Consider the following 6000-nt stretch of genomic DNA (forward strand, 5'->3'; position numbering starts at 1 on the left):
TGGTTACTACATGATTCCATATGTGTTATTTCATAGTTTTGATGTCTTTACTGTTATTCTACAATGTAGAAAATAGTAAAAATAAAGAAAAACCCTTGAATGAGTAGGTGTGTCCAAACTTTTGACTGGTACTGTATGTGTAGTTTGTCTTGGCTTGGAGCACGCTTAGGTGGCCTTCGCACTAACCAGTCTGTGTGTGCATTGCCCCATACTGCGTACAAACTCCCTGGAAAGATATGTAGCATTCTTGAGGAAGCTTGGAATTACCAATGGCGACATTCCTTTTCCAGATGTCAGTACCTTGGCTGGGACCGAGGTGCAGGAAGCGGAGATGGATTGGGTAGTCGGAGAAAATGTCTTGTCTGCCTGGGCGTGGGGATTGCAGTGACTGCCTGCGCCCAACCCGGCTCCTGTGCGCTCTGTCGCCGATTACGGGAGGCTACTCGAAGAGAGAGGGTGGCCAGGTTCGGTGGGTACCCCCCATCGCCTGTGTCTGCCTCGGTCAAGCACCACTTGCCTCTCTTCCCAGACTTGTTGAAGGGTCAGGTCCCACCTCTTCCCAGACCTGTTGAAGTGTCAGGTCCCACCTCTTCCCAGACCTGTTGAAGGGTCCGGTCCCACCTCTGTGATCCGGTTCTATGTGGACTTTCGAGAGCGGACTAGCTAAACGAGCGCTGCATAGCATGCTAGCCAGTTTGGCTAACTCACAGGGGCTAACTCCCCACGGTGGAGTTGCTGGGGTAGCTCTCTTGTTTAGTATACATAGCGTTGTCACTTGGTTATTCTAAATGGCTGCGGTCAAAGAGGCTAGCTAGCCTAGCTTATGCTAAAAAGCCTCCTGGCTAACGTCGGCTAGCATGCTTCACTTCCAGCGAGTTAAACTTATTAGCTTTTCCCCAGCGTTATGGCTCACTAGTCCCTATGAGGTGTCTAGTGATACAGGTTATGGGCTCTTTAGGTGATTAGTTGTTGGTAGCGGAGTCGAGGGAACGAGCAGGGTTGGAGATGTCCACGCTATTATCAGACACGCAGTCTCTGTGGTTCATATGAGCCCCCAAATGAGCTTTCTGTCTTCAGCTCAACGCTTTTCATTCCTGGGAATTAGATTCAATTATGAATTGTCACTGTCTGTAACAACAGAAGGGGTCCATTCCCAGCTAGGTTACAAGGCGCTTTGTTGCCAGTACCTATGACTGGTCAGTGGGGTAACCTCCATGATGACGTTTTTTCCCTGGGTCTGTTTTTAATGCATGTGGTCCAGCCATTTACCGGAACGCATCTTACCGCCTAAACCTAGTGAGGCTCGTTGTGACAACAGTACCTCCAAGTGGCATGGCCAATTGGGGTACGTCACTGACCGCCGGAGCCCGTGTACCTAGAATGGGCTGGGCTTTAGGCAAACCTTGGCACATAAACACAGTTTTTACAACTGTCTTCCATGATGTTCATGGGTGTTAAAATTGTTGTCTCTCTTATGTGAGGTTGATGAAAAGTGTTCCCTCTCCATGTTCAGACACACGATTGTCAAGAGTGGTGGAAATGGAAGAAGAACCAATCTCTCTCAGTCCACAAGGTGGCATCCCACCCCTTCAGATGGCACTTCACGGGAGTCTCGCTGTCTACTCCTACCAATGGCGCACATGCGCAGTGTCGCCCTGCATCATGCGGACAGTGACATCAGGGTATAGGTTACAATTTGTTGTGCGTCCCCCACACTTCTGCAGCGTCATCACGTTGATTGTACCAGCCAGCATTCCTGGTTACAAAAAGAGACCTACGTGCCCTCAGCAAGCACCTCAGAGTCTACAAACTCAGAATAGCCACAGGCTATTACAGCGATTGGCTGGTGACGGCGGAGTCAAGGGGACAAGCAGTGTTACATTCATCCATGCTACTGTCCAGTATTCAGTCTCTAGGCTTCATAAGAAACCAGAAAAAGAGCTGTCTGACTCCATCTCAGCGCATTCTGTTTCTGGGTCTCGAGCTAGACTCACTCGCGTATCACGCTTTTCTATCCCCATGGAGGGTGTCTGGGTTCCGGCTCTGCTTAGCCAAATGTTGTTTTCGCCAGTGCCTATGCCTATGCCTACTGGGGATGATGGCTTCGGTGATAGTAGTCGTTCCCGTGGGGCCATTGTCGATACGGCCCTTCCAGCACTAAGTGTTAGCCACTCACCTGGACGCATCTCGTAGCCTAAGCCGGTCACTTCGGGTGTCCCTGTCAGGCCTACGGGCCATGGCCCAGTGGTGGGATCCTCTGCTATTGTCAGGGGGCTCCCATGGGGTAAGTTGTGTCCTGAAAGGTGATCACGACAGAGGCATCCCCCTGAGGGTGGGTTGCACTGTACCAAGGCAACTCTAAACTTTGTTTCATTCAGTGAGCCATAGAACTGGTCTATTGTTGCTGTTTTGTACTTCTCCTTCAAAGCATTGTCACATTGGATGTCGAGACAAAGGTGATGATTGTGGACTACAGGAACAAAAAAAGAGGACTGAGCACGCCCTCATTCTCATCGACGGGGCTGTAGTGGAACAGGTTGAGAGCTTCAAGTTCCTTGGTGTCCACATCACCAACAAACTATCATGGTCCAAACACACCAAGACAGTCGTGAAGAGGGCATGACAAAGCCTATTCCCCCTCAGGAGACTGAACACATTTGGAATTGGTCCTCAGATCCTCCAAAATTTCTACAGCTGCACCATCGAGAGCATCCTGACTGGTTGCATCACCGCCTGGTATGGCAACTGCTCGGCCTCCGACCGCAAGACACTACAGAGGGTAGTGCGTACTTCTTGCCATCCAGGACCTCTATACCAGGCGGTGTCAGAGGAAGGCCCTAAAAATGGTCAAAGACTCCAGCCACCCTAGTCATAGACTGTTCTCTCTGCTACCGCATGGCAAGCGGTACCGGAGCGCCAAGTCTAGGTCCAAAAGGCTTCTTAACAGCTTCTACCCCCAAGCCATAAGACTCCTGAACAGCTAATCATGGCTACCCGGACTATTAGCATTGCCCCCCCTCTTTTACGCTGCTGCTACTCTGTTTATTATCTATGCATAGTCACTTTACCCACATGTACATATTACCTCAATTACCTCGACTAACCGGTGCCCCCACACTTTGACTCTGTACCAGTACCCACTGTATATAGCCTCCCTACTGTTATTTTATTTTACTGCTGCTCTTTAATTTAATTATTTGCTATTTTAAATTTTTTACTTATCTATTTTTGACTTTATTTTTTTTTATTTTCTTAAAACTGCATTGTTGGTTAAGGGCTTGTAAGTAAGCATTTCTCTGTAAGGTCTACACCTGTTGTATTCTGCGCATGTGGCAAATACAATTTGATTTGATTTGATGTGATGAGCTCCAATTGTGTGTCTGGTGGTGCTTTCTCACTGTCGAAAGACATGGGGAATGATACAAACTCCAGCTCAGTCTCAATCTTGGTGAATTCTGAGAAGTGGCAGGAAAACTCAGCATGCAGGTCGATCAAAGTAACTGTATGTCTCAGTGCGGCACTGAGATGTGGGCACGTTCAGTGCGGCCAGTGTCCGAAAATGAGCGAGAGACCGGCTGCTCATTTGTCTGGAGAACAACATAAGTTTGGCCTTGAATGCTTTCACATTGGAATAGAGTTCATGCACAAAAACACAATTTCCCTGCAGTTTCACATTTAGATCGTTCAGATGTCCCAAGATATCCACACCGAAAGCAAAGTCGCCCAGCCAGTCTGTGTCTTTCAACTCTGAGAAGTCGTCAGCTTTACCAACCGTATCAAGTAACATACCTATCTCCCCTCTCAGCTCCCACACACAGCTAAATACTTTTCCCAGGCTTAGCCGGCACACATTTGAATGGTACAACAAGTTCTGGTGCTCTGCTTCTGTGTCATTGAGCAGCTGAATGAACTGACGATGGTTAAGCCCCCTTGCCCCTATAAAGTTGACAAGTTTTACAACCACTTTAACACACTTTTACACAGGGCTTCCTGATTAATAATACAGTGAAGAAATATCAATTCCTCCAAGTTAGGGCTTTCTTCTTTTACTTTGTCTTGTAATCTTTTTAGTAGGCCAATCTTTTTACCGGTTAGATTTGGTGATCCATCTGTTGTGACGTTTGTCAGTTTGCTCCACGGTAGATTCATTTTTTCCAAGCAGGCAGACACCCTGTCATATAAGTCAGAGCCACTGGTTGTTCCCATCATTGATTCCATCGTAAGAAATTCCTCTGTTATTGTCACGCCCTGGCTCTGGGGACTCTGAAATGTTGAGCCAGGGTGTGCAGTTTTCCGTGTTATATTTTCTATGTTGATGTGCTAGATCGTTTAGATCTATGTTGGCCAGGGTGGTTCCCAATCAGAGGCAGCTGTATCTCGTTGTCTCTGATTGGGGACCATACTTAGGCAGCCTGTTTGGCACTAGTCGGTGTGGGATCTTGTTCCGTAAAGGTTTGTTTTGTGTAACCTAGGACTTCACGTATCGTTTGTTTGTTGTTTTGTGTCGTGTTTAGTACTTAATAAAATGTACGCTTATCATGCTGCGCCTTGGTCCGTATCTTCCATAAACGATCGTGACAGTTATTTCAAAGTTAGCATTTATTCCTCTGACAAAAATTAAAAGTTGAGCCCCACTTGGGCTAACGGAAACCCTGCACCATACATACTTGTGTGCAGAGTGCGTGTGCTGGCGTGTGTGTACGTATGCATTTGTGTGTGCCTGATCAGGCAACAGACGTAAGTAATCAAAGCGTGCAACAGAACAGTTTACTGTTTACACTCGGTTTGATGTTTTTATGAAATAGTTTTCAAATTAAATAGTTTTCAAATTAAATAGTTTTAAATCATAACTAAAGTTTGTATTGCTACGGATTGCGCGACGCGGTCAGCCTTTACGGCTGGGACCGCAAGTATGTTTCCCGTATTCCTGTTCGGTAGCAGCTGCTAGCCATCATGAAAATGGAGCAGGCTAACACTAGCAGTGCTAGCCCACCGGTATTTTTATTCAGGACTGGGCACAAATGCTTCAGGTGTGAGATGATTTCCACTCAATCACAAGATGAAGATAAGGTGGAACTGGAAAATGGACAGGGATTTGTCTGCCCTAAATGCATCACCATCAAACACCTTAGGTAAGAGATCCTCCGGCTGTTAGCTCGGCTGCGAGAAAAGGATAACCTGCTTTCTAATTACACTGACCTTGCTGTAACCCAGGCAAACCGAATCTCAGTTTTAAATGCCTCCTATAGCAAAGCTGTCGATGAGTCAGGCGGCGTTGATCTGTCCCAATCCAACGGACAGATGTTAAGCTCAACTGCGTGTCCAATGGAAGACTGGACATTCGCAAGGCATTGGAGATTGGGGAAGCAGTCTGGCCGCCCTTCATCTATCTGAGAAGATCTGATCCAGCTATCAAACAGCTTTTCCCCGCTTGAGACGGACCTACCAGCCCCGGGAGTCAGCACGGATCCTGGGTGTATACCAACAGCCGGTGGCCTCCCAGTGGCACCCTCCCTCATGGTCACCACAGTTCAGCAGGTCGCTTCCCGATCAGATTCCATCAAGATGGCAGGTAGCCTAGTGGTTTAGAGCGTTGGTCCAGTAATTGTAAGGTTGCCGGTTTGAATCCCTGAGCTAGGTGGAAAATCTAACTGCTGAAAAATCTAACTGCTGTTAGTTGCCTGGATAAGAGTGTCTACTAAGTAACAAAACATTTAAAATGTACAGCCACCATCATTGTGGGCAGCTCAATGGTGAGAGATTTTGGCCTGCCTACGATCTGTGGACCGACCAAGGTCCACTGTCACCCAGGAGTCTGTGTCCATGACATCACCTCCCTCCTGCCCACGGTTCTGGCCAACTACTCCAACCATCATCACGTAGGTTCTAACGACCTTCGTTTTAGGCAATCTGAGGAACTGAGGGAGTCCTACAAACATTTTCTAAACAACCATGCTAGCACAGGGTAGAGAATAATTATCTCTGGCCCCAACCCGTGCT

Source organism: Coregonus clupeaformis, chromosome 34 (genome assembly GCF_020615455.1).
Source record: "Coregonus clupeaformis isolate EN_2021a chromosome 34, ASM2061545v1, whole genome shotgun sequence".
In the NCBI taxonomy this organism is placed as follows: Eukaryota; Metazoa; Chordata; class Actinopteri; order Salmoniformes; family Salmonidae; genus Coregonus; species Coregonus clupeaformis.